This window comes from Tenrec ecaudatus, unplaced genomic scaffold, assembly GCF_050624435.1.
Source record: "Tenrec ecaudatus isolate mTenEca1 unplaced genomic scaffold, mTenEca1.hap1 Scaffold_363, whole genome shotgun sequence".
Classification (NCBI taxonomy): Eukaryota; Metazoa; Chordata; class Mammalia; order Afrosoricida; family Tenrecidae; genus Tenrec; species Tenrec ecaudatus.
The window spans coordinates 183740-205931 of NW_027459091.1; the positions used below are offsets into that span (position 1 = coordinate 183740).

Consider the following 22192-nt stretch of genomic DNA (forward strand, 5'->3'; position numbering starts at 1 on the left):
AGCTGCCTTTCAAATTTTCTGTTGGGCCCTTTGGTTTTAATATTTCTTCCATGTGCCTTAGCTACACTGTGATTAAGAACAAGTCTCAGAGTCTCTTCTGACACCCACATAGACACCCTCTTCTGACACCCTCTTTCCTACCTTTTTAATGACCTTTGCTTTCTTCATGAATGATGTTCTCGATGTCTTCCCACAGCTCATCAGGTCTTCTGTCATTATTGCTCAATGCCAAACCTATAATTGAGATGTGCTAAAAGTTCAGGTGGAGTGAACTCAAGATCCTATTTGGGGTGTCATGGACTCAATTTTCTTCAACTTCAACCTGAACTTAAATATGAGCAATTGATGGTCTTTTCCAATAATCAGTCCCTGGCCTCATGTTAGCTGCTGATATTGAGGTTCTCTATAGTCTTTTCCCACAGATACAGTCAACTAGATTTCTGTGTGTTCCATCTAGAGAAGTCCATGTGTAGAGTCACCATTTGTGTTGTTGAAAAAAGTATATGCTATTAAGAAGCCATTGGTCATATAAGACTCTATCATCTGATCTTTAGTTTCATTTTTTCACAAAACTCATATTTTCCAATTATTTCTTTTTCTTTGTTTCCAACTTTTACATTCCAATCACCAATAATTATGAATGCATCTTAGTTCCATTTCAGAATGATGTTGATAAAATTCTTCAATGTCTTTATCATTAGTTTTTGTGATCGCTGCATACATTTGAATAATAGTATTTATTGGATTTACTTGCCTGCAGATAAATATTACCCTATCACAGACAGCATTGCACTTCAAGATAGATCTTAAAATATCCTTTTTGATGATGAATGAGACACTATGCCTCTTGAATCTCTCATTTCCAGCATTGTAAACTATATGATTTTCTGATTCAATAAGGCCAGTATCAGTTAATTTCAGCTCACTAATACCTAGCAAATCCATCCTTAGAAGTTCTATTTCATTTTAGACAAATTCCAGTTTTCCTAGATTCATACTTGTTACATTTCATCTTCCAATTATTCTTGGTGTTTGCAAGTGTTTCTTCTCCTTTTCAGCGGCGCCTCATCAGCAAAGGAAGGTCACAAAAGCTTTACTCCAGCTGCATCACTGTGGTCCATTCTGCTCTGAGAAGGCAGTCTTCCCCAAGTACTTCAGCTATAATGTGAGGGCCGTGCCCTCTGACCTGGGAGACTCTTTCTCTGGAACTGTCTCTGACCATGTTCTGTTGATGTTAATGGGTTTTCCGTATGTGACAGTGCTGTGCTTCAATATATAAGGTATTCAGTGGTTCACTCCACAGAAGCGGACAGCATCTTCCTTCTTGATAGTCTGTGCTTAGTCAGGAAGCTCTGCTGAACTCTGTTTATTGTAGGTGACCTTGTTGGTTTTTGAAATACCACTGACATGGCTTCAAGAATCACAGCAACACAGAACCACAACAGTAGGACAAACTGACGGACAGGTGATGGAGAAAAATGTATAAGCACATAAAATATCTTCTTGAACTTACACTCTTTGTGGTTCTAAATAAGTTAATGTTTCTGATAGGTTTTGTGTCAACTTGGCTGGAGCAAGATTCCCAGTGGTTTGGTAGTTATGATTTATCATGTGATCTAACACAGTGTAGTTAACTCCATAATGGAATCTACTACGAGCAGCCAGTCTTTGAAACAAGATTAACGTGTTATGCAACATCTTTACTAAGGTCACAGATGGATGCAATGGAAAGGATGTTTCCTAGGGTGTGTGTCCTACGTCCAATATAAATGGGACATTGTGGGAAAGTTTGCTTTGCTTTCTGCTGAATCTGTCTCCTGTATCTGGCTCATCAACCTCTGGTTCTGTGGACTTGAGCCAATTTTCTGCCCTATTGCCTACTGATCCTGGGAGTATTCTGGGCCCCGTCATCTGACCTGCTGACTGTGAATTAATTTGCTTCTGCAGCCACAAGCCTGAACTACTAATCTTGGATTTGTCTGTCTCAGCAGCAACTCAGAAGACCATCATGTGGTCTTCCTACTGATCTTGGAATTACTATTCCCTGAAGCTACATGAGTCAGGAGAAACCTCTAGCCTAGCGTCTGGTTCACAGACTTGAATCCTGCTTGAACTTGGACATGCTCACGTCTATAATTGTTAGGCATTTTCTTAATATAAATACCTTTATAAGTGTCACCAGGTTTGCTTGCCTAGTGAACCCGACCTACACCAATGTTTAACAGATTAAGATTAGAAGACTTTATATTTGGGATTTCTTAATTCTTTGAAAAATCTTCCATAAGTGATTCCTTTTACAGGGATTACAAATGACTAGATATGTTTTAAATAAAGCCATATTATTTTTAAACTTTAAAAATGTCTATCCTTCAACTCTGGGACATTGGCTCCAGGTTTTCTTACTCTAATGTTCAGGGATAGTAGGCATTCAAGCAACATGAAGACTTTAATCAGGGCTTGCACAGATGCATCCGGAAAACGATAGAGGCAGAGATGAATTCAAGCAAATGTGTACTGTTCTTGAAGCCGTAATTTGGTTGAAAGTAGGTTACTTCCAGAATACAAGGTAGAAGAGCTGTTTTAACCTTAGGGGAAAGCAACTTGCTTCCATCTTACCAAGGTGAACCTAACCTATACATTTATCTTTACATAATAAATTCAGTTGCCTCCATTTTAATGTAGCCAGAGTGCATTAAACAGAAGTAAGATACACAGAGTAAAAATCTAATACATTAGATGATTCAAAGATATCTTTATTCTTTTCCAACAGCAAAAACAAATTAATTTGGTTTCTTGCTTTGGCATTTATGAATGCTAATTTAATCACACAAATTTAGACTTCCTGTGAGAGAATTTAAAACCACGTTGTGAACATCATTTTCACATAAGGTTTGTTCCTTTTTCCTGAATTAAGAGGACAAAAAATAAATAAAACTCCATGCCTGTATTAAACCCCAGGCAAAATGAGCACAGCCCTGCCATCTCCTGTTCGGTTGATTCAGGACTCTGGGGAAGCAAGTCGCCATCTGGACGAGCGTATGCATGGTCAAAGGGAGGCCGGGAGGGTGTCCTCAAGGAGACCCCAGCTGACGGAGCAGCCACCTGTTACCGAACGAGTGTAGGCACATGAGATGGTATTCATCACAACCCATCTGCTTCTCGTCTCGGGAAAGCGGGTACAGTTGACAATAGGAGAGGACTGGCGCAGGGAGGCTAAGCAGACACGTCCAGAAGCAGACCATGGCTGGACGATAAAGAAAGCAGGTGAGAAGGACAATTCGGAAAAATCCCAAGGGGAGTGGCGGCGGATTGGGAGGAGTGGGAGAGCAGGAAAGCCGTAAGAGCAGCTAACCCCAAATCAAACTCCCTGCCATCGAGGCCGTTCGGACGGGTTTCCAGCACTAAATCTACACGTCAGTAGAAACCTCATCTTACCTCCATGGAGCAGTTGGTGGTTTCAAAGTGATCACCTTGTGGCTAGCAGTCTAACCCATGCCCCAGTGGGCGGAGGGCCAGTGTCGAGGATCGGTCTCACGGCGGCAGAATGGGCTGTTCTACGGACCCATTGAACTCGAGGGCCTGGATCCCGAGATGGTGTCTGTGGCTTCAAGATAGCCAGAGAAGCGTGGAGTAATTCAACTCTGGAGTAAAGCATGAATATAAAATTCAAAGATAATTTTGTAGCCTCAATAACAAATGGTAATAATATCCAATGTTCACTAGCACTGAATAAATACTTTGCAAATGGTAACTAATTCAATCCTCTGTCATAACCCTCTGAACGAGTCCCGGTGGCATAGTGGTTACTTGTTGGGCTGCTCATCCCAAGATCAGCAGTTTGAAACCGCCAACCCCTCCTTGGGTGAAAGACAGACCTTCTACTCCTGTAAAACGTCACAGTGTCAGAGACCCACAGGAGCAGGTCTCCCCTGTCCGGTTGGGTAGCTGTGAGTCAACATCGAGCTGTGGCAGTGAGTTTGCTTTGCATTATAACTCTTTAAAATAGATATTCTTATCAATCCCCACTTGCAGAAGAGTCAGAGTAGGCTCAGTGAGTTTTAGTAACTTATTCTGAGTCGCAGAAGAAGTGGTGAGGTTGGTTCTGCGCGCCTGGCCATGACCAAGCCACTTTCCTTTCCTGCTCCCTCCCCCCTCTGAAGGCAGAAACGGGGGGGCCCTTGGTTAGAGCACCCTGATATTTGGGTTTACACAGACTGGACAGCTTCAGTGATGAAATGTGAAATAATTAGGAAGAGGGCGACAGAAGGAACTTAGGCACAGTAACGTGCTGACAACAGTGACAATGGTGAGACACTTCCCTTAGTGACTCACAGGCAACAGACATCGAAGAGACAAAAGTAGATTAATGTTGTTGATCAAGAGATCTCATGAGACTACTCCTAGAGATGCTTAGAAATAAATGTTGGAGAAATAAGATGTTTGAGATGGGGACAGGAAGGAACTGAGGCCTCACAGTGGTACAGGTAAATGTCAGCGTGCAGCAAAAGCAGGCGTGAATGTTAATGTGGCCTCATTGCTAGCAGACTGGGGAGGCCTGAGGCCACCTCGTGTGCTAGATACACGGGACTACGGGAGAGCAAAATGAGAGCAACAAAGCGTCCCCTTCAATCATGTCAAGCACAGCTGCCAATACGTTTTGCTAGGATAGTTTGTAATCTTCCAATGCCTTTTGGATCCAGGTTTAATTTTATAAATATTAACATAAATATTGAACTTTAAACATACCAGTATATTCAGGGGGCTTAGCCTTTTTGCTACGGATCATGCTCACCATGTGCCAAGTTGTCTACCTTTTTCTGCATTAGAACTGACATTTGTGAACCATGCTTGTTCTCCAGACACGGTTCGATTCAAGCCCTAAGAAGTTGGACCGTGGCCTTTTACGTGTCCCAAAGAGGTTGTTCTTCCTAGGCTTCCTGAGTAAAGTAAGATTCCAATGAGGATCAGGTGACACCAGGGGTAAAAACAGAATAACACTTTCGATCTAAGTTAATATGACTGAGTCATAGGTAACATCCCTGCTCTCCTCATCTTTTTTGGTCATCAGCTGTACCAGGAGATCCTGGGGAGAGGGGCTATAAAAGAGTCTCAAAGGACGAAGTATGAGCAGATGTCCAAGAGAACGATAAAGTAGCACGGAAAGTAAAATGTAGAGATTTATTGACGCATTTTAGCGAGCTGTAATAGAAAATGTGGAAGACCTTAGAGTACTACACTAAAAGAGAAAAGGTAAAAAGTCTTATTTTCATTCAGTTGTGTTCAGTAAATCATGTAGTTTCCATTGCTTTCAACAAGTTCAGTTCCTATAAGTTATTAGTTGTCAAGTGTAATTCATTGCATGCAAAAAAATGTTTTCCTTTACATGTGTAGAAAAATATGTCACATGTATGTAATGTTGTATTATAGTATAGCATATAATCCTATATTTTAAAGTAAAGTTATTTCATAAAAGTAATATAGTTGCTTTGTGTTTATATTTTTATCTTCATTTGAAAGGTTAACAGACTAATTCTATCAACAATCAAACAATGAAATTACATAGGGAAAAAGAATAATATGGAGAGACATCTCATGTTCTTCTAGCTTTAAAGGTAGAGGATATGATTTGAGTGGGAAAAAAATCAACTCTTTTTGTACCTGCTGCAAAAGTATAAAGAAAAAGTTGTAGAATATTATTTATCTGCTAATAGGGATTAAATTCATAATATGCATTTGGCACCTAAAATGAGCTAGGTACAGCGAAGCTACAAAGAGTAGACAATTACCTGCTATATAATTCATGAAGAATATATATATATATATATATATATATATGTATATATATATATAAAACTAAAATACAAGAAAAAATAAACAAGATTCAACAGTAGGGATCAAATTGCCTATGAACAAATAAAGCACAAGACAAAATTCAACAAAAAAACAGTGCTTTATTAACACAAAGGAAGCAATAATTAATTCTAATTCAGAGTAGCATCGCTCCACAGCAGCGGCAGCATTTGACCTGAACTGTAAGGAGTGAGCAGAATGCTGATGTGCAGGGCATTGCAGAAAAGCACAGGCTGGGAGAAATGAAGAACAAATATTCCCATGCGGGAACCAGGGCAGTCCATTGATCCAAAAAGTTCCTTTAAAGAATTGTTTGATGATAACAATTTACAGTTATTTTATTAGAATAAAATATTATCTTATGTCCTTATTTTAAAAATTCTGTACATCATAACTTATTTAGTACTCCTAGAAAGAATGAATCTAAATGAAGATTCTGAGTTCAGAATCCTTTGTCTTATACTTTGTACAGCTGTTTTCCATGAATTGGAAAGGGTCAAAGTACCCCAATGTAAGAAACACAGACATTGGAAATACTATTGAAAAGAAAAGTGCATGTGTACATAAGAAATGTGATCCAGATACAAAGAGATAGATATGTATAATTGGGTAAAGTCTATGTCTTTGACTCTGAGATGCTCATCCACATTGCTGGCCAAATTCAACTCCTAATTTGACAGTAAGATGGATAATTAAAACAAAGTGAATGAGAATTGGAAGTAAAGTAATGAACGTAAGCATATACACGCCGACTTTGTGATCCTATTGGGCATCCAGATGAAAATGTTGAATAATTAATTAAAATAGATTAGAGAGTAGGAGATACTCAAATGAAGAGTTTGGGAAGCATCAAGTAAAAGTTGATATTTGTTACTGTCGCTGTTAGGTGCTATTGAGTTGGTTCTGACTCATAGCAGCCTTAACTACAACAGAAAGAAACGCCTCCCTCTTCTGCACCATCCTCACAATTGTTCTTATGTGTGTGCCCATGTTGTGGCCACTGTGTTAATCCATCTCGAGGACCTTCTTCTTTTTCACTGCCGCTCCACTTTGCCATGCAAGATGTCCTTCTCCAGGGACTGGTCTTTCCCGCTAACATGTCCAAAGTTGATAGTTCATGTAATTCCTTAGGGAGAGTGAATTCGGCTGGGTTCTCTAGAGAAGCAAAACCAATGAAGCTCGCATGCATATAGAAAGAGGTTCTTATCAAGAAGTCTCATACCATTGTAGAAGGGCATCAAGTTCAGTTCAGTTCATGAACATGGGCCAGATGTAAGCTAACCTCCAAAGCTGAAAGAGCTAATGAACAAGAAGCAAGATGATGAAACAAGAAGACCACAGACTGGTGGATGCCCAGGTGAATGAATCTGAGATCAGCCAAATGAATCCACGTTTCAAATGAATCTAATGATTGCTCCTTTGATGGGCAGGATTTTTTTAAATAGGAGGTTGATGAAGCAATGCAGGATCCAAATTCAGCAGTAAGAATAAGCTAACTTCCATCCACTGTCAACTTATACTAAGCACAGGCCACATTCTAAGTGAAACTTCCCTGAGCCATATCAAGTCTGTGACCAGATTAAGTGGTTGCACTTACAGCTACTGTCTGAAAGGTCAGCTGTTCAAAACCATAAGCCACACGGGGAGAAAGACAACGCTTTCTACTCCTGTAAAGAGTTACACTCTCAGAAACTCCCAGGAGAAGTTCTATCTTGTTCTATAGGGTTGCTAAAAGCCTGCATCCACTCCATGGAAGTGAGTTGGGCTTTTAATTTTATTCTCCCCACAGCTGCTTAAGTGCTTTGTCAAAAATTGAATCGTGGAATTGACCACACTATGTTAGATGGCATCATGGGAGAATCCTGTCCTACTCAACTTGACATAAACCTAACTAGCACAGAGACTACATAAGAGAAAATGACTACAGACAAATCCCAGGAAGCACAGAGTGGAGGAGTTAATAGGGAAAAAGTCACAGGCAGCAATAGCTAACGGTGACTCAGGGGTGGGTGGTGCCGTCTAACTATAAGCAAAGAGAAGAGGACATAAGCTGACTGAAAAGGGGAGAGAGTGTGTCAACTATCAAGCAGCAAAGCATAAGAAAAACTGAAATAGGCCAATTGAACTCATCAATTAAGAGGTAATTTCGTTGAGAAATCTGAGTAAAATAGTGAACAAATTCAAGAGTATGTTATTCCAAAAATATGAAAACTAGATAATTATTTATAGCAAATCCTAAAAAAATGGCTTTCATTTACCTCCTTGGAATGCACTGCTAAACCAAAAATAGTAAGTAGCTAAAATGACATCCCCTGACTTCAAACAAGAAAGACGTATCAAAAGCACTGTGGCAATGAACTTAGAAAGTGGGTTCAAAGAGATACATTCAAAAGTATATTGATTGCAGATTGGTTCATAGTTTTAATGGAAGTAAATCAGTAGAAGACTATATAAATAAACTATAGTCTGTTCAACAATAGCATATAGTTGGGAAAATTAATGAACTTGTTCAACACTTATCAACAAAGATATATCACAAAACAGTGTAGATTACAAAAAGAAATTTCAAATGATTCATATATATGAATGATTTCAAAAATGTCTTCAATGTGTTATCAATATTCATTTTTTCATAAATATAGAGTATGGTGGTAACATTTGAATAAGTACATGAATCTGAGAAAATGCAAGCCTGTAACAATCAGGACAGAAAATCAAACAGATTAAAAATACTATGTTAATCAGGGTATATTCCACAAAATCTAGGGAATGTTTCAAATGAAGAGGATTAAATACAGAGAATTAGCTCATTGATGTTAGTAATCTAAGAGAGGAAAACCAGGCTAAACCAGAGCTTAATAAATACAGAAAAGAGAAGTGGCCATTAACTGAAATAGAGGTCAAATTGGGAGCTGTTAGATAAAGGTAGGGGACAAAAGAAACCCCAGATCTCAAATATCATTGGTAAAGACACATTTATTATTTCTTAAACAGGACAACAAAGGAAACAATTCATCCCGATGAAGGAGACCATGAGTGGGAGGTCGTAATGATGCCTAAGGATTTGTAAGAAAATATGAGTGAGCATCAACTTCATGGTAGTGAGCTTGCCTGCTTAAGCAGGACATGGGAGTACAGGGCAAATGGACACAAAAGCATGATTGGCAACACATCAATACATCTGCAGGTGGGAATACAGAAGCAGCAGTAAGACCATGATTGGGAAGCATGCAAAATGCTAGACAGAATTGCTTTTGAGGGCCTCTGACCAGGACGCTCAGAGTATGACTCATGACCATGAGACTCTAGTACCCCATTACACCAAAGACACAGCTAGGAAAGCCCTTGAGGGAAGGCCTTCCCCCTGTTCCTTGGCTAGGGGAGTGTAGGAATTCACTTTCAATGTACCCTGGGAGGAGCCCTGGTAGCTTGGTGGTTATGCCTTGGACTGAGATTTTTCTCAAAACCACCAGCAATTCCTAGGGAGGAAGATAGGACTTTCTATTCTTGTAAACAGATAGTCTTTGGAACTCAAAATGGCAGTTCAACCCTTTCCCTGTATGGTCACTATGAGTCTACACCTACTGGATGGCAGTGAGTTTGATTTTGTGATAATGTACTTTGTCTCAGAGCAAAGATATATACTTTGCTAGTTAAAGGTCAGAAAGAAATTCAATGGCACCTTAATCTCCCTAGAGACTCAGATGGAGTTGGGGCTTTCACTGTAATGGTAGCCTTCTGAAACCCTAGTGCTCAAAATTTAAGCTCTATACACCTACGCTTATACCTCTCTCCATAGCGTTGTTTCCTAGATCATTCCTGTGTTTCCTTTTACCTTCCTCCTGCCCCACCATCATGCTCACCCTTCTTTTTCCTCTTAGTAATTCCTCTCAGCTAGATTGCTGTTGCTCCAAACCCTGCAGGATCTCTATGTCCTTCTCATTGTTGATTTTAATTCCCTAGTTGTTCCCCTCTCTATGGTGTGGTTTGCTCACTGCTCCCTTCCCCTGCCTCCTTCTCTCCCCCACTTAGCCCACCCAAGTCCTTCCTGAACTATCAGTCCTGTTGCTTTCTCCTCGAACTTTCTTCCCATGCCTATCTTATATATGTAGGCAAACCAACAATATCAGAGACCAAACAAAGAGAAAAAAAATTGAATAAAAAGATAAAAGGAAAAAGATAATAGTAATTAGCAAAAAAGAAACCAAAAAAATACATGATTCCAGGTCTGTCTGTTGACCTTTATGACTATTTCCCCTTTGGTCCTGGGGGAATTCCAGGATCTGCCCCTCCTAGCCTGAAGTCTATTTGAGGGGCTCCTAAACAGACTTCGGGCCTCTGCTCAAGTCCTCCCTCAATACGAGAACACTTTGTTCTAACAACCTGGCACCCTGTGATGCTCACTCTCCCAGCGCAATCACTGAAAACAAAATGCGTGCGTAAGCAAATGTGGCGAAGAAAGGAGACCCAAACCCATCTGTAGACAATGGGACATGCCCTTACAGAGGGTCACAAGGAAGGGATGCGGCAACCAGGGCGCAGTATAGCACCCATGAAACACACAATATTCCTCCGGTTCCTTGAGCCTTCCTCACCCCCCACTATCATGACCCCAGTCCTTCCTTTCACTGCAGCCTAGACCAGAGTATGTGCACAAGTACAGATGAGAGGTAAAAGCTCAGAACAAAAGGAATCCAGTAACAGAAATGAGAGTAGCAATACCAGGATGGTAGAGAGAAGGCAGGGAAAGCAGGGAAGGAAGGGGGAACCAGTTGCAATGATCAACACATAGACACACACGAGGGGGACTGTGGTAGTTACATAATCTGGTGTCAAGGGGTGGAGTCTAGCCTGTCAATCAGGCAGTAGCTTGATGACCTCATTTGGAGATGCTAAGGAGATAAATAGTTCACTGGTGGCGGTGGCGGGACTCATGCTCACTCCCTGTGAGACTTTTCTGAGAAGCCGCATGGACCTACCCTGATGCAACCAGAACCCTGGGAGCTGCAGAAGCCACATGGAGACCCCTGCCAGCGCTAAGATGCTTACAATGCCACTGGATCCACAAGACTTTCTACCCACTGGCCTGTGATCTTCCTGCATTCTATGTCATTGCATGTGTTTTGTGAGTCAGAAGAGGGCATTATAGATTGGTACCAGACATATGGACTAATATTGGGCTTATGGACTTGATGTGGACTGGGCTACAATGTTTCCTCACTGTTCAATTATTCTTGTATATAAAGCTCTTTCCTATATATACATGAGTGTCTATGAATTTGTTTCTCTAGTCTACCCAGACGAACACAGGAACGAACTACAGAAACCATGGGGAAAGGGAGACAGTGGTTGGTGTAAGATATAAAAATAACAATAATGTATAATTTATCAAGGGATCATGAGGGTGGGGTTGGTGAAGAGGAGTCCATACCAAGGGTTCAATAGAAAGTGAATGTTTAGAAAATAATGATGAAAACATATATACAAATATACTTTATATAATTGATGTATGGATTGTTATAAGAGTTGTAAGAGCCCCCCGATAGAATGATCTTTCAATTTAAAATGTTTTAATTAAAACTTTAATATGGAGCAAGTTACAAGGTAAATTTAAGGGGAGTGGCAAATGAAGAGTTCTATTTTGTACATGGTAAGTTTCAATATATGAAACATCAAATTCGAGTTGCCAAATGAAGAAATCGATGTCTGGCATTTGTCCAAGGGCTTACCATGGATAAATGTGGCCATCTCTGTGCATAGATATTAAAGTCAAGACAATGGATAGGATTACTCCTAAGATGTCTAGATGGAGAAAGTAGCCACAGGTAGAGTGCGAGAGCACCCCAAGATTGGGGAAATCTCAGAGGGCATGAGCTATCAAAGAAGTTCATGAAAAGCAGATGAGGGAGTAGGCAGAATATTAAGAACTTGTTATGAAAAAGCAAGGAAAGAAAGTACTGCAAGAAGGAGGAATTAATCAACTGAATACAACTCCCCTTGATGTGATTGAACGATTGAACTGTTCGATTGTATGATATGAGAATTGTGTGCCAATAAAAGTGTTGGGCGCGTGGGAGACTCCTAAGAGGTAAACTGAGATGGAAACAGAGATGTAACCACTGCTTTTTGTGACTTGAGCGGTCGTTTGTGTCAAAGGATTGCTGAGAAGAAAGGCCTGAATGAACAGAACAGAAAGGGATGCACAACTCAGGAGGTAGCTTTGCTTAAGAATAGGCCCCTCACCAGGTTTGCCCTCGGAGAACTTCGAGGGTCTGATGGGGCAGTTTCTCAGAGGCCTTGATGTCCTGCGTGCCAATTGCAACCTGAGGCCGGAGAACATTCTGGTGACAAGTAATGGGACGGTCAAGCCGGCTGCCTTTGGCGTGACCAGAATCTCCAGCTCCCAGATGGCCCTTACACCTGTGGCTGTTACACTCTGGTGCAGGGCTCCCAAAGTCCCTCCGCAAGCTGCATAAGCAACTCCGGTGGCCACAAGCAGTGCTGGCTGATCTCTGCAGAGATGGTTTGTCGGAAGCCTCTCTTCTGTGCACTCTGAAGCTGACCAGCTAGGCAACAATTTTTATCTGTTCGGCTTGCCCCCAGAGGAAGCCTGGCCCGAGACGTATCTCTGCCCCGGGAGCCTTTTCCCCCAAAGGGCCCTGCCCAGAGGAGTCAGTGGTCCCCGAGGTGGAGAGTTCGGAGCACAGCTGCTGCTGGAAATGCTGGTTTTTAACCCACAAAAACGAATCTCTGTCTTCCGGGCCCTGAAGGACCCTTATCTAGATAAGGGAGAAGGATTAGGCATTGGAGTGGCTGGACCGGGACGAAGACCCAGAGATGGAAGAGAACCTACCAATTCCCTTCCTCTGGACACTTGAGTGGAGAGGACCGCGCCCCCTCCTCACTGAGGAGGCATGCTGTGCCTTAGCCTCTGCGCTCATCTCTGTGGCTTGTAGCTACCCCTCCCCTCAGCTTTTGACAGAGAATATTTTCCTGCCTTAATGATACACCTCTTCCCCTCCTTTAGAGACATATTCTCCTTTCTACCTCCTCCCCCAATTTTCCTACCCCAGGGGCTCTGCACTGTCTTCCCTTCGCACCTACTTTGATACAGGAAAAAAGCAAACAAACAGGGAAGTATGGTCTCTTAAAAATGAGGGGGGGTATGGGGGGGAGAATAGGGCTCCAGCTCCAGCTGTGATTGGAGAGGCAAGGACTGATGAAGAGAGAGTTCTGGTCACGGTTCAAAGAGAGTTAAATTGAAGATGTTGATTCCGTGCATAGTAATTATTTGGGAGCCATTTATTTAGAACGGAAGTAGCATATTCAGAACTGCGTGTTGAACTGGTTCTGGTAGAAACGAGCCTGGAGACGGCAAGCGTGCGCGCAAGAGAGGCAGTTGCCCCAAGCCCTGGCACACTCACGGAGTTCTGGCCGTTGTCAGTGAGCCATTTCTGTGAACGCAGTCTCGCCTTTGCCAAGTAGAACTCTGCAGACCTTGCAGAAGCAAAATGCCAGGCCTTTTCCTCTCCAGATGTATTCCAACCACTGCCCTTTGTTTTGTGGCCAAGCACAGGACCATTTGTGCCACCAAGAAATGGGATATTTCTAGGACAGTTTACTTTTAAAAGAAATTCACGTTCTCCGTCATGAGTAGGGACAGAGAAGCAAAAGGACTAGTTCAGGAACCGGGAACTGGAAGCGATGTTTGTACCTCATTGCATGGATAATTTTGTTCAGCGGGATCAGGACAAAGCTCTTCCTTACGATACGGCATTTAATGATGTCCTAAACGCCAACTTTTCCAAAATACTGCACCATGCCATCCCCTCTGAGATGACCCCCTACTCCCCTGGGTGCTCTCCCTCACTATTTCCTGGTGGAAATTTGGTAATCGCTCGCATAGTTCTATGACCCTAATTACACAAATGATGGGAAGTAGCTGGGATATAAGCAAAGGCTATAGAAAAGTTAATTCGTTGTCAATATTTTCAAAAGCAGAAACGTGTGGCTCCCGTGGGGCTGAGTGACTGCGTGGCAGCAAGTGGGCTGTCGGAAGGCACCCCCTCGTTCATGCCATGACATTCCCTTCTCTGATCCACATAGAGAGTGGGTATGAGTCAGAATTGACTCGATGGCCATGAGTTTGGTTTGAGACTTTAAATTTTCCTTATAAACTTTGATGTACTCTCTATTATAATCCACGTGTCTCCGAATTCTCTATCACTGGAGATGGTCCACAGAATTGGTGGGCTAGAAATTTAACAGAATTGGGTTTAACTGGGGGCAAATCGAACTTCAAAGTCTTAGGCTAAAATATTGACCGTTCTCTCCCTTTCTTTAGCCTTCATTCTTTTGATCATTTTCTGCTCTCTAAAGTTGTTTTCTAAAAACACTCATTGTAAGAGCTTGCTGCTGGATTTGGATTTCACAGACTCTTTCGATTGTTGTTTATAGCTGTGTCTTTTGCTTTTTTTTGCGTTATTTCTGTGTCACTGACTAAAATCTCCTAACCTGCTTTATGAGACCCTTCATGATGCATCTGCTGCCTACTGCTTCAGCTTCACCACTTTCCATTACTCTCTACTTTCCTTCCCACACTGACTCCCTCCACTTTCCCACCCGCAATACATCATGCAGAGAGAGAGAGATCAATTCCAGAAACAATAAATTATTGCAACTGATAGCAGATTACTACATAACCTACATTTCCCTACATTCTGGTAGGGAAATTTTTTATTGCCGTCCTATTAAAAACTCCCTGCTAAAATTAATTTTTCTTTTAAACAAACAAAGAAGCAAAAACTAAGTAACAAATTGTTATGGAGCTGATTATAGTTCATCGGTATCCTGCAGAAAGTTGATGAAACTATAAAGCTTTAGAGGAGCAGACAGCCTCATCTTTCTCCTGTGGGGCAGCTGGTGAGTTAGAACTGCCTACTTTGGGGTTAGTAGCTCAAAACCTCACTCATGGCACTGCAGGGGCTCCTGCTCATCAGCATCTGTACATGCAGTCCCTAGAACACTGGATTATAAACTCAGATGCAATCTACTCTTGTCTCATAACAACCCTATATGGGATTTCTGTACGTCTTTATAAAAGCAGGGAACCTCATTCCCCGCCCCCCTCCCCAGTAGCTCATAAGTCTGAATTGCCAACCTTGCAGTTATAGCTACACGATGTCTAACCACAGCACCACCAGCCCTCTTCTTATGTGGGTATACAACAAAAGACATTGCTGTGTAGGAACGTCTTTATCTTTCTGTCTTCACTGGATAACCAGAACCTTGCAAGCAGCACAAGCAACACAAGTGGCTAAATTAAATAATATCTAAAGTTTAATCCAGGTTGATGGTTTTCACAACTGCATCTCTCCACTGTTGTACATTATACATTACTGCACATTAACTACACAACTTGGACCCTGAAAATTACGGCTCCATTTCATGTCTTTTGATTTTCTGCACTGCTTCGTCTCAAGTCAAAAGTAAATTTTCTAATTATCTCTCTCCCCACCCCCACCCCAGTAGGCACTATCCCCATTTCTGCTCTGGAAATACATTTTCTGATTCCACAATGTGATATAAACTATGATCACAAATGATACTTTTGTAGGAAGCATCATTCAAAAGGAGACTACCGTTTTCTCAGGCAGCACACCTGGATGCTAACACGCCTCTCCTGGGCCCTTACTAAATGGAGCCCGCTCGTGACAGAGTTCAAAGTCCTCAAACACCGAGCTTCCAATGAGTTGTAGACAATCTTCCCTCCTCACAGTCTCCCCCCACCCCTATCTTCTCTCTCCTTGACACACACAAGTCCACAAGCAATTCTTATTACACAAACTTGGTCGGACATCAATTATAAGAGATGTCAGATTAATGGATTGGGGGTGACACTGTTCCTTTTCCATCCAAGGAACATAGTCAATAGGACATAAATCTCCATCCATCAATGTGCTAGCAAGCAGAGGTTTCTCGGGTCACCTAGGAATACCTTGGAACGCTGTGAGATTATTCAGTGGCACCCTTTATTCGCTTGAGACACAAACGCTACTCTACACTCAAAGCAAAACAAAAAGTCCAGACATGAACAGAACTAAGGAGCTCAAGTTTAATTTCACCACAATTGACCAAATTTAGAGCAACAGAAAAGAAATCTCAAACAAGCCAGTCCTGTAGAATTTAAATTTATCCTGGGCTCTGAACTCTTAAGTCGTGTGAGCTCCCTAATCAGAATGCACCGGTGTGCAGAGACCAGACGAATCCTCACATAATCCAAGAAATAAACGGCAAACCCCTAATTCGCTGAATGAATCATAAACATAGTAATTTAATCAAATTACCTGCCTCTTGAAGGCTTATCTTCATTCCTGGAGTGGAATGCTAGTATGCTATGTCTTTATCGTCCTGAAAAAGAAAAGAGAAAAAAATGAAAAAAAAAAAAAGAAAAAAGAAGAAGAATACAGCTGTCCTCCAGTTCCTAAATACTTCCTCCCCACCCCCACCCCTCCACTACCATGAACCAATTCTACCTTGCAAGTCTGGATAAAGCAGCGGTTGTACACTGGTGCAGATAGGAGCTGGAGGCACAGGGAATCCAGGGTGGATGATACCTTCAGGACCAGGGGTGTGAGGGGCGATACTGGGTGGGGGGGGGATAAGAGGGTGAGTGGGTTGGAAAAGCTGAACCAATTACAAGTATCTACATGTGACCTCCTCCCTGGGGGACAGACAACAGAAAAGGGGGTGAAAGGAGACACTGGATAGGGCGAGATATGAGAAAATAATAATTTATAAATTATCAAGGGCTCATGAGGGAGAGGGGAGCAGGGAGGGAGGGGGAAAAAGAGGACTTGATGCAAAGGGCTTAAGTGGAAAGCAAATGCTTTGAAAATGATTAGGGCAAAGAATGTACAGATGTGCTTTATACAATTGATGTATGTATATGTATGGATTGTGATCAAGAGTTGTATGAGCCCCTAATAAAATATTTAAAAAAAAAAAGCCATTTTTATCATGTCACTGCTTAAACCAGAGAAGTGGCTGCTTAATATCTGCAGGAGGTTGCAGGCACAAGCGTCCTTCCACATCTAAGGCCCTTCCACGATCGAAGTCCAATGGGCATCCATCTTCATCCTCCTTGTTCTATTTTCTTTGTTCCTCCAACACACTGTCACAACTTGTCACACCAGTTTCCAATCAGTTCCACCAGCCCAGTAGTCACCGTCCAGTCTGAGAATTCTTCTCCCGGTCCCTGACACTCTGTGAATCCCTCTTTCCTTTAATTTTCAAATGCACTTAGAAACATACAGAGAGCCAAGAGCAACTATTTACACACCATCCCATCTGTTTAGGGCTTTAAGTTGTTCATTTGTAGAACACAGAAACATCTCCCATGACCATCTTTGAACAGTCGTGTGCTGTGGCGGTTGCTGTTGTAGGTGCTGGGGAGCTGGTTCTGAGTCGTACGTGGAACCTGATGGTGCTCAGAAGTCCACAGAACGGGAGCCACCCTTGATAAGCATGGTAACAGCGTCTGAGACACTGCACACACGTCACCATAGGATATGTTAGGAAAACATAGGATCTAGATCAAGCTCTCCATTTGACAGAAGAGAATCACAGATATTAAGAACTTGCCTAAAATGAGAAATGGAGTCGAGAGAAAAAGACGTTTTTAACCAGAGGCCCTTGCTCGGAATCCAATATCCTCACACTATTCAAGTCAACATCAGGGGTTAGCCAACACACTGAACTGTGAATTGAAAATGAAAGCACATGTGATTATACAACCCTGTACCTGTAAGTTTTATTACTCAACAAATTTATCTTGTGTACTTGCTCTATACCAAGAACTATGCTAGGTGGTAGAGATTTAGAAAAGAATAAAAAATGGCTCCTGGAGCCCCGGTGGAGTTGTGATGATGCATTGGGCTGCTAACTCCAAGGTCAGCAGTTCAAAACTACCAGCTGCTTGATGAGAGAAAGATGAGGCTTTCTAGCGCTGTTGAGAGTTACAGCCTTAGATTCACAGGGGTAGTTCTCCTCTGTCCTGTGGGTCACTCTGAGGCAGCCTGGACGTGGTGCTAGGAAGAGTTTTGGTTTTGCTCTTGCGGAGCATATCCTTGGTTAGATATTGGAAATTAACATTTTTCAATTAAAATAAAAAGGAAGCAAGAAATTAATAACAAGAGGGAAGTTCGGGTTGAAATACAAAACTGAGAGGGGAATGATGACGATGCTAGGGAAGGAGGAGAAGGTCCCTGCAGTGATAGCCTTCCATCGGGGAGGCAGACGGCTTCTTAGGGACAAGTGGATCTTACACAGAAGAATGGAGAGTCCATACCGAATATTGGTGGATCAGGTAGGTAGATAGATATGGAGTTACTATGAATAAAATAGGAGTTAAATTTTGAAAGTTCATTATAGGCAAAGAGCCTAAGAAGAAAGCTGGTATGCAGATAAAAAAATCTTAGTGATGCACTAAATTAATGACAGTGCAAATGAAGTTTTATTAAACAAGCATTTAGTTTACTTCATGGGTAAACCTTACCACACGGATGTGTGTTTATGTATTTATATAGAAAATAGTTACCCAGCCCTTCGGTTTAGGGAGCCCCTGGCCTGGGGCGCCCCAGGCCTTAGGCTTTGGGAGCCCCAGGCAGGGGCGCCCCAGCCGTTAGGCTTTGGGAGCCCCAGGCCTGGGGCGTCCCAGCCCTTAGGATTTGGGAGCCCCAGGCCTGGGGCGTCCCAGCCCTTAGGATTTGGGAGCCCCAGGCCTGGGGCGTTCCAGCCCTTAGACTTTGGGAGCCCCAGGCCTGGTACGGCCCAGCCCTTAGGCTTAGGGAGCCCCTGGCCTGGGGCGCCCCAGCCCTTAGGCTTTGGGAGCCCCAGACCTGGGGCGCACCCGCCCTTAGGCTTTGTGAGCCCCAGGCCTGGGGTGCCCCTGCCCTTAGGCTTTGGGAGACCCAGGCCTGGGGCACCACAGCCCTTAGTCTTTGGGAGTCCCAGGCCTGGGGAGCCCCAGTCCTTAGGCTTTGGGAGCCCCAGGCCTGGAGCGCCCCAGGCCTTAGGCTTTGGGAGCCCCTGCCTGGTAGGGCCCAGCCCTTAGGCTCAGGGAGCCCCAGGCCTGGTAGGGCCCAGCCCTTAGGCTCAGGGAGCCCCTGGCCTGGGGCGCCCCAGCCCTTAGGCTTTGGGAGGCCCAGGCCAGGGGCACCCAAGCCCTTAGGATTTGAGAGCCCCAGGCCTGGGGCGCCCCAGCCCTTAGGCTTTGGGAGCCCCAGGCCTGGGGTGCCCCAACCGTTAGTCTTAGGGAGCCCCAGGCCTGGGGGGACCCAGCTCTTCGGCTTAGGGAGCCCCAGGCCTGGGGCGTCCCTTCCCTTAGGCCTTGGGAGTCCCATTCCTGGGCGCCCCAGCCCTTAGGCTTTGGGAGCCCCAGGTCTGGGGCGAACCAGCCCTTAGGTTTTGTGAGCCCTAGGCCTGGGGCGCCCCTGCCCTTGGCTTTGGGAGCCCCAGGCCTGGGGTGCCCCAGCCCTTAGGCTTAGGGAGCCCCAGGCCTGGGTCGCCCCAGCCGTTAGGCTTAGGGAGCCTCTGGCCTGGGGCGCCCCAACCCTTAGGCTTTGGGAGCCCCAGGCCTGGGGCGCCCCAGCCCTTAGGCTTTGGGTGCCGCAGGCCTGGGGCGTTCCAGCCCGTAGGCTTTGGGAGCTCAAGGCCTGTGGCGCCCCAGACCTTAGGCTTTGGGAGCCCCAGGCCTGGGGGCACCCAGCCCTTCGGCTTAGGGAGCCCCAGGCCAGGGGGCACCCAGCCCTTCGGCTTAGGGAGCCCCAGGTCTGGGCATCCCAGCCCTTCGGCTTAGGGAGCCACAGGCCTGGGGCGCCCCAGCGCTTATGCTTTGGGAGCCCCAGGCCTGGGGCGCCCCATTCCTTAGGCTTAGGGAGCCCTAGGCCTGGGGACACCCAGCCCTTCGGCATAGGGAGCCCCAGGCCTAGGGCGCTGCAGCCCTTAGGCTTAGGGAGCCCAGGCCTGGTATGGCCCAGCCCTTAGTCTTAGGGAGCCCCAGGCCTTGGGCGCCCCAGCCCTTAGGCTTTTGGAGCACCAGGCTGGGACGCCCCAGACCATAGGTTTTGGGAACCCCAAGCCTGGGGCGCCCAGCCCTTAGGCTTTGGGAGCCCCAGGCTTGGGGCGCCCCAACTCTTAGGCTTTTGGAGCCACAGGCCTGGGGCGCCCCCGCCTTAGGCTTATGGAGCCCCAGGCCTGGGGGGACCCAGCTCTTCGGCTTAGGGAGCCCCAGGCCAGGGGCGTCCCTGCCTTTAGGTTTAGGGAGCCCCAGGTTCGGGGCGCCCCAAACCTTAGGCTTTGGGAGTCCCAGACCTAGGCACCCCAGCCCTTAGGCTTTGGGAGTCCCAGGCCTGGTACGCCCCAGCCCTTAGACTTAGGGAGCACCTGGCCTGGGGCGCCCCAGCCCTTAGGCTTTGGGAGCCCCAGGCCTGGGGCGCTCCAGCCCTTAGGTTTTGGGAGCCATAGGCCTGGGGTGCGCCAGCCCTTAGGCTTTGGGAGCCCCAGGCCTAGGGCACCCGAGCCCTTAGGCTTAGGGAGCCCCAGGCCTGGGGCGCCCCAGCCCCTAGGCTTAGGGAGCCTCTGGCTTGGGGCGGCACAGCCCTTTGTCTTAGGAAGCCCAAGGCTTGGGGCGCCCCGACCCTTAGGCTTTGGGAGCCCCAGACCTGGGGCGTCCCAGCCCTTAGGATTTGGGAGCCCCAGTCCGGGGGCGCCACAGCCGTTAGGCTTTGGCAGCCCAAGCCTGGTGCGACCCAGCCCTTAGGTTTTGGGAGCCAAAGCCTGGGGCGCCCTAGCCCTTAGGCTTTGGGAGCCCCAGGCCTGGGGCGCCCCAGCCCTTAGGCTTTGGAAGCCCCAGGCCTGGGGCACCCCAGCCCTTAGGATTTGGAAGCCCCAGGCCTGGGGCGCCCCAGCCCATATGTTTTGGGAGCCCCAGGCCTGGGGCTCTGAGCCCTTAGGCTTTGAGAGCCCCACGCTTGGGGCGCCCCAGCTCTTAGGCTTAGGGAACCCCTGGCCTGGGGCGCCCAGCTCTTCAGCTTAGGGAGCCCCAGGCCAGGGGCGTCCCAGCCCTTAGGCTTAGGAAGCCCATGGCCAGGGACCCCCAGCCCTTAGGATTTGGGAGCCCCAGGCTGGGACGCCCCAGCCCATAGGTTTTGGGAGCCCCAGGCCTGGGACGCCAAGCCCTTAGGCTTTGGGAGCCCCAGGCCTGGGGCGCCCCAGTCCTTAGGCTTTGGGAGCCCCAGACATGGGGCGTCCCAGCCCTTAGGCGTTGGGAGTCCCAGACCTGGACGCCCCAGCCCTTAGGCTTTGGGAGCCCCAGGCCTGGTACGCCTCAGCCCTTAGACATAGGGAGCCCCTGGCCTGGGGCACCCCAGCCCTTTGGCTTTGGGAGCCACAGGCCTAGGGCGCCTCAGCCTTTCGGCATAGGCAGCCCCAGGCCTGGGGCGCCCCAGCCCATAGGATTTGGGAGCCCCAGACCTGGCCGCCCCAGCCCTTAGGCTTTGGGAGCCCCAGGCCTGGTACGCCCCAGCCCTTAGACTTAGGGAGCCCCAGGCCTGGGGCGCCCAGCCCTTAGGCTTTAGGAGCCCCAGGCTTGGGGCGCCCCAGCTCTTAGGCTTTGGGAGCCACAGGCCTGGGGCCCCCCAGCCCTTAGGCTTAGGGAGCCCCAGGCCTGGTACGCCCCAGCCTTTAGGCTTATGGAGCCCCTCGCCTGGGGCGCCCCAACATTTAGGCTTTGGGAGCCCAACGCCTGGGACGCCCCAGCCCTTAGGTTTTGTAAGCCCTAGGCCTGGGGCGTCCCTGCCCTTAGGCTTTGGGAGCCCCAGGCCTGGGGCGCCCAGCCCTTAGGCTTTGGGAGCCCCAGGCTTGGGGCGCCCCAACTCTTAGGCTTTTGGAGCCACAGGCCTGGGGCGCCCCTGCCTTAGGCTTATGGAGCCCCAAGTTCGGGGCGCCCCAACCCTTAGGCTTTGGGAGTCCCAGACCTAGGCCCCCCAGACCTTAGGCTTTGGGAGTCCCAGGCCTGGTACGCCCCAGCCCTTAGACTTAGGGAGCACCTGGCCTGGGGCGCCCCAGCCCTTAGGCTTTGGGAGCCCCAGGCCTGGGGCGCCCCAGCCCTTAGGTTTTGGGAGCCATAGGCCTGGGGCGCCTCTGCCCTTAGGCTTTGGGAGCCCCAGGCCTAGGGCACCCCAGTCCTTAGGCTTAGGGAGCCCCAGGCCTGGGGCGCCCCAGCCCCTAGGCTTAGGGAGCCTCTGGCCTGGGGCGGCACAGCCCTTTGTCTTAGGAAGCC

General features: G+C 46.3%; 1 pseudogene; it reads left to right on the forward strand.

Moving 5' to 3' along the window:
• The first annotated feature begins 3131 nt into the window (after positions 1 to 3131).
• Positions 3132 to 12728, forward strand: LOC142436492 (cyclin-dependent kinase 4-like; annotated as a pseudogene).
• Positions 12729 to 22192: the final 9464 nt, after the last annotated feature.